We start from the raw sequence: 9,807 nt of genomic DNA, 5'->3' as shown, positions 1-9,807 counted from the left end.
CATGATGGCTCACAACCATCTGTAACTCCAGTTCCAGAGAATCCAGCACCCTCTTCTGGCCTTCACAGGCACCAGGCATGCACATGGTACACATGCATACATGTAGCTAAAACACGCATAGATAAACTGACAAGACGATCACTCCATAATATAGTTAAGAGTAAGGTGTTCATTGTACATATGAGAGTGAAAGACAACATCCAAAGGCATCTGGAAAAGTCCAGAACAGAGAGAGAAAGTAGTAGATTCAACATGGCCAGCAGACCCAACCAGTCCAGGATAGAAGCAGGAGCCAAGGGGGGGGGAAGAAAAAACAGAGAGAGGGGGAGAGAAGGGAGGAGGGGGACAGAGACAAAGACAAAGGTGGGGGAGGAGGAAGGGAGGAAGGGAGGGGAAGCAAACTATTAAAGTTATAAGGAGAGTGAATAGCTGAGGAGGAGGAAGCTGTGGGCTGGAAGGAGGTGAGGGAAGGGGAGGAGGAGAAAAGGCTTGAAAGATGCATGGACTCTGCAATGTGGAACAGTACTTATGACACTGAGGGACCCTGAAGGCCAGTGTGCACTTTGCTATGCTAACAGGCACTGCAGATAGCCATTTGCCCTTCTGGAGTTTGGGGAAATGGAGTTTCTTTTGGACCTGACAAGTCCCACACATAAAATAAAAACAAACTAAAATGATAAACTCCCAGTGCCAGCCCCTATCACTCCTGCACATGTGGAGAAAGGGTTTACTAGAGTCGTGGTTGCTGACACTAGTGTGCAGGGATATGCTTGTTTTAGGAGGTTTATGGTCCGTGTCCACTTCTGGGGTTCCATCTAAGGGTTCATCCTCAAGTTTCTTCAAGGCCTTACATAGGAATTTAGCTACCATGCTGAGCTGGGGAATGCAAATCCCAGATCCTTCATGACCAAGAACGCTCTTGGTTGTTTTACAGCTGGGGTTCTGAAGATAAGCAGCACACTTGCAGCGACTGGAAAGGCTCTTTATGCTTGGTGGTTAGCTTTACGTTTCAGGAATTGGACCTTTTGAGGAGGATTTTGGCCATAGAGGGGGAAACATGACATTCATATGAGTCTAGTGTTTAAAGAGTTAGAATATGCTGTCTTTAAAAAGATCTTGGAGGGTGTCTGGAGCAATAGCTCAGTGGTTAAGAGGACTCACTGCTCTTACTAAAGGACCTAGTTTCAATTTCTAGCATCCGCCAGGCAGTAACTGTAACTGTAACTCCAGTTCCAGGGGATTCTACACCCTCACAAAGACATACATGCAGGCAAAACAGCAATGCAAATTAAAATGAAAACAAAAATTTTTGCTGGTTGATGGTGGCACACACTGTTAATCCCAGTATATGGGAGACAGAGGCAGGTGCATCTCTATGAGTTCAAGACCAGCCTGGTCTACTAAAGCTAGTTCCAAGACAGCCTCCAAAGCCACAGAGAAACCCTGTCTCGAAAAACAACAATAACAACTAAAAGATCTTGAAGGACCAGGTAGTGGCACACACCATTAATCCCAGCACTTGGGAGGCAGAGACAGGTGGATCTCTGTGAGTTTGAGGCCAGCCTGGTCTAGAAAGCTACACAGAGAAGCCCTGTCTCGAAAACAAACAAACAAACAAACAAAAAACCCAGAACTTGAAGGACTGACTTCAATTCTTCTCCCAGCCATGTGGGAAAACAACATAGAACCATAGGAGATGGAGAAAGCAGCCCTCACTCCACTCACAATCTACTGGTACCTAATCTTGACTTGTCAACCTCCAGAAACACAAGTATTCATGTTATATAATGGTGTGTGTGTGTGTGTGTGTGTGTATTTGTGTGTGTGTATTTGTGTGTGTGTGTGTGTGTGTGTGTGTGTGTGTGTGTGTGTGTGTGTGTGTGTGTGTGTGTTTCATACTTATTTGGCTCTTTTTGATGGCCTGCCACCTAACTCCCAAATAAACCACAGGCAGTCTTATTATTTCTTATGAATGTCCAGCCTTAGCTTGGCTTGTTTCTTGCTAATTTTTCTTATCTTAAATTATCCCATTTATCTTTTCTGTCTGGACTTGTTTTTTTTTTTTCTTCTTTTACTGTTGTATGTCTTACTTTCCTTCTTACTTCGTGACTGGCTGGGTAGCTGGGCAACTCGCCCCTGACATCCTCTTCTTCTTTTTCTCTCATTCTCCTTCTTTTCTCATTTCTCCTCCTATTTCTACTCTCTGTCTGCCAGCCCTGCCCATCCTGCTCCTGCCTTGCTATTGGCCATTCTGCTCTTTATTAGACCATCAGGTTTTTTAGACAGGCAAAGAATCACGGTTTCACACTTAAAATCCATGCAGCATAAGGAAAAGTCACACACCTTTAAAATAATATTCTACTGTTAGACCCCCGGAAAACTCAGGTATCCGGGGTCCCAGACCAGGACCATGGTCACCCCAATCACCAAGCAGATTTGAGAGCTTGCTGCAAACTGCATGAGGCTTTATTGTAATTTAACAAGCTAACCCCATGTTAGATCGGGTCTTTCAACCTCCCGCCAGGGCAGATGGCTTGTAAAGACAGCTCGAACCCACTGCATACAGATATTGTAGGGCAGTGTAAGGGGAGTGTCTAGGGGTATGCACAGGCTCACTATTGGTGTGCCTCCAGCCTTGGAGAGTTTGCCCTGTGTTGATTGGCCAACTGGTTGTTATGGCCCATAGGCCCTACCAGGGTGGTTGCTATGTTGTGTCATTGCTGTGTGCTTGTCCATATAGTACACCCAGGGTCATAAAGCATAGCGCCACCAGCTAACTTCTGATTGGTTCCTTGTCACGAGGCAAGCATCTGACTTTCTAGTGTCCAGGACAAGGTCATATAAGCATGTGTTTGGCTGCTATGACTGCCAAAAGAGGAGCTGGTCCCTTCATTCCCCCATTTACTTTTTTAGAAATTCCAATCATGGAATTGTTGTCTCTCTAGCGCCCCCATCATGGAGTGAGAGATATTGGCATCCCCATGCAAGGGAGTCCCTTCTGACTTAGCATTTTAATCAGGGAAAATGGGCGGCGAATTCTTTCCCAAACTACTTCCTGCTGACTTTGGGATGAAGTTAGGGACCCCAGAAGGTTGAAATGCTAGTCAAAAGCAAAAAAGGGATTTAGGCAATGGGGAATCCATCAGAGGCTTTGGTTAGCAGACTCCATTGCAGAGACAGGAGGTGTCCATATCAGCTGAACTAGTTCACATCCACAGCAAGTCCAGGGCTCGAAGTCTACTTAGAACAGCCTGTAGTCAGCAACTGATACTCAGATGTCTGCCGGAAGCAGAAACCTGTTTAAGACATTTTTAAACTAGGAACAGAGGTTAAAACTTATTTACTGAAGCTCACAGTGCAGAAAAAAACAGATAACTGTATATCTGTTTAAACAGCAGGAACATATTTATAACTTTGAGTCCTAGCAAAAACTATAGATTTGGGCTATAAACATGTACATTTTTCTTCCGTCCAGAGAGCCAGGTATGGATTGGACAGAGGTGCCTTTGGCCTGATGAAAAGCCCTTTAAGTTTGTACTTAGATGACAACCAAAATAAACTTAAATCCTTGACCTTGTGCCTTAACAGTAGATAGTCATTATTTTACCAGCTAACATGCTGACTACAGTCTATAGTAGATCTGACTGTCTAATGCTGCCAAGTTGACAACCCTTAATATTTCAGAGATCTGAGAAGGGTATATTTTATTCAAATCTACTAAAAGTTGACAGAAGCCAGTCCATATATAGTTAGCCATACCCAAGTTTCTCCATTACCGCTGGAGGCAGGTGTCTCAAAGACCAGCAATCTTTGCCAGGCCTAAAATGTGAGAGTTTTTTTTCCTCTTTGTGGAAGAGGGACATGGAAAAGACTGACCTTGTTTTGTCTAGGCAAAGGGGGTGCAATCAATTTTCCAGTGTCCAGCAGCTTTGTCCACAGTCTCGGCTAGGTCCTGGCAGGCGGCAGGTATCACATCTGAGCATCTCGCTCACTAGTCCAGGTGCAGGAACTGAGGTGTCTCTTAATCTTCTTTGGAGACTTTGGGTCACTGTCAGGATCTGGCAGTCTGTCTGACATTATAAACTTTAAAGATAATAATTTAAATGCCATATTCTGAAGATCTCTGAAGCATTAGAGGTCTGTTTTAGGTACTTGATTAAGCACACAAGAAGCATACAGGTGGCTAGGTAAGGTCTTTTTTCTGTAATTAATTTTCAGCCTGACTGTAACTGGTTGTAACTTAGTAAAATATTTGAAACTTAGCACAGCTGAATTTAAGACTGCATAGGGTTACCTTAGAGTCCTTAAACAGTAGTTACATGTACACATTTTAGCTGCTTGCTCAAATGAGACAGGGTTTTTCTGTAGCTTTGGACCCTGTCCTGGAATTTGATCTGCAGGACCAGGCAGGCCTTGAACTCACAAAGATCCATCAGCCTCTGCCTCCCAAGTGCTGGGATTAAAGGTGTGCACCACCAACGCCCTAAGCTTAACTTCTAAAAACATAAACTGTAATATCTTATAATAGATTAGCAGCTTTTATAAAACAAGAACTTTACATTGTCAGGCTTTGCTTAAATATGATTCTAAATTGAAGCTCTTTAAGTAAAAACATTAATAAAAACAAACATTTAAAAAACTGGTTTTAAAAAGAAATTTAAATTCCCTTAATGTCTTTCTGTAATATATAGAAGCATTAACATTTTAAATCTTAACTGAAAAACTTGTTTTTAAGATGGTACCTCTAATTTCCATGTGGTCACCTTTAGTCAAGATGGCGGTTTAAGTATCCTTTTTTCAACTTCAGCAAAATGGCTACCAGTCAGCCATGGGACCAGTTTGCCATGTGGCTGGCTACAAAATGGTCGTAACATTTGTTTAGCTACATGCTTGTAACAGAACTTAGGTTATACCAGGAAATAGAACATTTTAAAACAAGTATACATAAATTGCTTGAGAAATAAACAGGACTTTTTAAACAGAATTAGCTTAATATGGTTAAAATTTTAACTTATATTACCATTTTTAAAATTTACTATTTGTAGACATGAGAAACCGTAGCAAACAGTTTACATTTTTCTCTTTTAACAACCTTTTTTTCTGACCTTCAACAACTTTCCTCTGACCTTCTACGACTTGCTTTAACCCTCTATAACTTTTTTATACCTTTAGTTCATTCCTCTGATTTTCTTAGACATTCTTAGACAAATTTCCTTTTCCCTTTCTCTCTTTATTATTTAAGTCTCCTACATTTTTTCTCATTTCTCAGTCAACATAAAAACTTTTATCAAAGTCCCTTTTACAGTTTTTAATAACTTTAAGTCTTTTTTTTTTGAAGTCCAGATCAGGCCAGATAAGTTCATATGCCCCAACTCCATGTGCTCAAGGCAGAGAGACCTGGGGTGGGGGTGCTGCTGGTAACCCCAGACCCTCGGCCAATGCAGGGGTGGGAAAAAGACCCCTTCGGCCCCCCTGCATACCATGTGTGTGGAGCACAGAGAAGGCCGGGCAGCCAGGCAGATGTCGGCCTTGCAGCCTTGTTCCCTCAGAGCAGGGAAACTCCCGTGGCAGGCAGGACGGCAGCTGGGGCAGACCAGCCCCACTTGGCATGCCTCACAGACCCGCAGGTAGGGATAGAAAGGGGGTGGCGTGGTAGATCCTGAATTGAAAACCAATGATGATAACACAGAATAGACAGGAATAGACAGAATAGACAGACGCCAACCCAATCCGCCCGTGCCGCTTATAAGGCAATGGTGCTTATAAGGCAATGGCGCTGAGAAGACAGGCAGCAGAACCCGGTGGCTACAATCACCACTAACTGAGGAGGATCCAAGTCCTTGGCCTCCGTTCTCCGTTCGTACCTCCTGGGTGTCCTCAGAGCATCAGTCTGTAATCCTCCTGGCACATCTGCTGATCACAGTTGAGGTGGAATCCAGGGATGGGGTGGTTAGTATGGAGACAGACAAACAGCAAAAACAGGACAGACATCAGACAGGACAAACCGCACGGCAAAGAAATGGTGCCCCAAACCAAAATTACAAACAACCCTTGGACTTTCGTCCAGGGTGGAACCAAGGGTTCCAGAAACACATCTATTTCTGGGCATGTCTGCTTTCCCTATGATCCAAATTATACAAATCACGAGACCTGCGCAGGCTCAGATAAACAAAACAGCAAATTCAAGTGGCACCAAACCAACAAAAACAAGCAAACATATAACATTGAACATATAAGTTGCGAGCTCAAATCATCTTACTCCAAGATCGAATCCACTCAGGTGAGGGGTGGTCGAGAATCCCGGAAGAGCCCCCAAATGTTAAACCCCCAGAAAACTCAGGTATCCGGGGTCCCAGACCAGGACCATAGTCACCCCAATCACCAGGCGGATTCGAGAGCTTGCTGCAAACTGCATGAGGCTTTATTGTAACTTAACAAGCTAACCCCATGTTTAGCTCAGGTCTTTCACCCTCCCGCCAGGGCAGATAGTTTGTAAAGACAGCTCGAACCCACTGCGTACAGATATTGTAGGGCAGTGTAAGGGGAGTGTCTAGGGGTACACACAGGCTCACTATTGGTGTGCCTCCAGCCTTGGAGGGTTTGCCCTGTGTTGATTGGCCAACTGGTTGTTATGGCCCATAGGCCCTCCCTGGGTGGTTGCTATGCTGTGTCATTGCTGTGTGCTTGTCCATAAAGTACTCCCAGGGTCGTAAAGCATAGCACCACCCTGGTTGGCGCTATGCTTTACTTCTGATTGGTTCCTTGTCACAAGGCAGGCATCTGACTTTCTAGTGTCCAGGACAAGGTCATACAAGCACGTGTTCAGCTGCTATAACTGCCAAAAGGGGAGCTGGTCCCTTCACTACCACAATCAATTTCTATTTTTGTAATAACTTAAGGAAGCTGAGCAATTTTTGGAGATCAGGAAGAAAACTGAATGCCTCAATTGGGCTCCATCACCCACAGCTATGGGTAGGGTGATTTTCTGTATGGACAATACTGGTCCATGTTGTGTTTGTTTGTTTGGTTTCTCTGAATAGCTCTGTCTGTCCTGGAACTAACTCTGTACACCAGGCTGGCCTTGAACTTGGAGATCTGCCAGCCTCTGCCTCCTAAGTGCTAGGATTAAAGGCAGGACCACAACCACCGGCAACATTTCTTTCTTGCTCATTTTCAATATATCAACTCACTATCTTCTTAGATACTGAGAGTGCTTATATGCATTTACATGCATGAGAGCACAGGTACCCACTAGGGGTATACATGCTTAGTTTTCATTTCTGGTCCCAAGTTCATGTTTAGTAAGGATTATGAGGTGTGGCATTGTTGGAAGAGATGTGTCACTGGGGATGGGCTTTGAGATTTCAAAAGGGGAGGCCAGGCCCAACCTTTCCCTCTTCCCCACCCCCTGCCTCCAGATCAGGATGTCCTTTTTTGGGGGGGGGGTTTAAGACAGGGTTTCTCTGTGTACCTTCGGAGCCTATCCTGACACTCATTCTGGAGACCAGGTTGGCCTTGAACTCACAGAAATCTGCCTGCCTCTGTCTCCTGAGTGCTGGGATTAAAGGTGTGTGCCACCAATGCCCAGCTTTTTCTTCTTCTTTTTTTTTAAAGATAGGGTATCTCTGTGCTTCAGCCCTACCTGTCCTGGAACTAGCTCTTTAGACCAGGCTGGACTTGACCTCACAGAGATCTGCCTGCCTCTGCCTCCCAAATGTTGGGATTAAAGGAATGTGCCACCATGCCTTGCTCAGGACGCATGCCTACAGTGCCATGATTGCTGTTGCCATGTTCTCTGCTATGACGATAATGGGCCAACCCTCTGAAACTGTAAGATAGTTCCCAGTTAAATGTTTTTCTTTTATAAACTGCCTTGGTCATAGTGTCTCTTACAGCAATATAACAATAACTAAGACACTGGGTGACATAGCATACCCAATCTGGTGTTGGAGTCCCAGGGAGATCCTACAGAACTTCCAATTTTCATTCCACATTGAAATTCACATGATGTTGGTCCTAACACCAGTTAAGAAAGAGCTCAGAATAGATGAACATGCCAGTGAGAGTGAGGGCAAGCAGGCAGAAAACACACAGCTTCCTTCTTCTGTGTCCTTCTATGTGGGCTGCCAGCTGAAGATGTGGCCTAGATTTAGGGTGGATCTTCGACTCATAGGATTCAGATTTAGGTAGTGTCTCCACCTCAAATAATTCAACCAAAGAAAATCCTTCTCAGGTGTGCCCAGCTGTCTGGATTTCAGTTAATTCGTAATTATCCAAGATCACAACAAAGATTAGCTACCAGGGCATCCCAACATTAGCCAGAGACCACCATACATTCTCAATTATCTGAGTCCAATGAGAAGGGAGTGGACTCTCTTGAATATGTATAAGATGAGCCTTGTGGAATCCTTACTTCTGCCTGCCTCGAGTCTGGAGTCCCGGCCTTCCCAGCTCTCATCCCTCAGGCTGAGGTGTCCCAACATGTTTGGCCTGCAGAGAAAAGCAGTGATCAGCCTGAACCTGTACTGTGGAGGCGCCAGCCTGGACTCGGAGTCTCGCAAGGGGGAGGGGAGGCCAGCCTGCTGCCCCGAGAGCCGGTAGTCATGCGGCCGTCGCCCATGGGCACCGAGGACCCCGACGTTACCACTTCGGCCAAGAGGTGGCTGCTCGGGTCTCCCGGCCTCCTCGCTGTGCCGCTGGAGGAGATGTCCACACTATCATGTCCCCAGAGGAGGAGCTGGAAGGCTTCGAGCTGGAGGTGCTCAGCAAGCTGCTGGCCATTCTGCCCATGCTGGAGCATGTGAGCGAGGCGGCTAAGAACTGGGGTGCTGATGGCTTGCTGCCCTCCACGCCACCGGCCGCTGGCCGAGGAGGAGGACAATGAGTTGTATGGCCAGTTGCTAGATATCATCTCGAGCTACCTCCGGAGCAGGCAGCCAGCTTCAAGGACGCAAAGGTGCTGGGCGAGGCGGGCCCTGGGGGCGCTGGGCGAGGCGGGCGCTGGGGGAGGGGGAGACCCTGCTGCACGTGGGCCACGGCGTGCAGGGCAACCACGAGACGGCCTTCCAGGGCATGCTTCGGAAAATGGACATTAAAAACAAAGACAATGTCAAATCTTTTTCTCAAGTCATGGTCCATGTTCTCAAAGATGGCATAACAAACTGGGGCAGGATTGTGACTCTTATTTCTTTTGGTGCCTATGTGGCCAAACACTTGAAGAGCATAAACCAGGAAAGCTGCATCCAACCATTAGCAGAAAGTATCACAGATGTTCTTGTAAGGACAAAACGGGACTGGGTGGTCAAACAAAGAGGCTGGGATGGATTTGTGGAGTTCTTCCACGGACAGGACCTAGAAGGCGGCATCAGAAATGTGCTGCTGGCTTTTGCGGGTGTTGCTGGAGTAAGGCTGGTCTGGCATATCAAATAAGGTAGCCTTGTGAGTGCAGTAGGGGGCACTTAACTCCAGGAAACAAACCACATGCTTCTGTGAAAACAAATGTATTTATGGAGTTGGACTTGAAGCTGCCCAGACTTTAACAATCTAGGAGTTCCACTCTAGCATATAGTCAGAAAGAAAGCAAGTGGCTACAGATTGTGGCTAACAAGAATAAATACATGGCAAAAGTGCTCCTTCTTGAAGAGTTACTATCTGAAAGAAGCCAAGTTTTCACTCAGCAAACTTTGGGAGGCCGTGGAGGAGGACTTGTAGATTGAATGGAAGTGGTAGGTGGACAGACTTGATTTCCTTGTCTAGAAGAGTGGCCAGTCCTCAGGCTAGTCATAGAGCTCAATAAATGTGCAGAGT

The 9,807-nt window shown here is 45.7% G+C and overlaps 1 pseudogene; it reads left to right on the top strand.

Annotated features, from left to right (window-relative positions):
* Positions 1-8,481: 8,481 nt before the first annotated feature.
* LOC100753098 lies at positions 8,482-9,434 on the top strand (annotated as a pseudogene).
* The last annotated feature ends 373 nt before the right edge of the window (positions 9,435-9,807 follow it).

The sequence above is a fragment of the Cricetulus griseus genome, chromosome 8, assembly GCF_003668045.3.
Source record: "Cricetulus griseus strain 17A/GY chromosome 8, alternate assembly CriGri-PICRH-1.0, whole genome shotgun sequence".
Lineage (NCBI taxonomy): Eukaryota > Metazoa > Chordata > Mammalia > Rodentia > Cricetidae > Cricetulus > Cricetulus griseus.
Note: the sequence above shows the minus strand (reverse complement) of the source record. Positions and strands in the feature narration are given on the sequence as shown.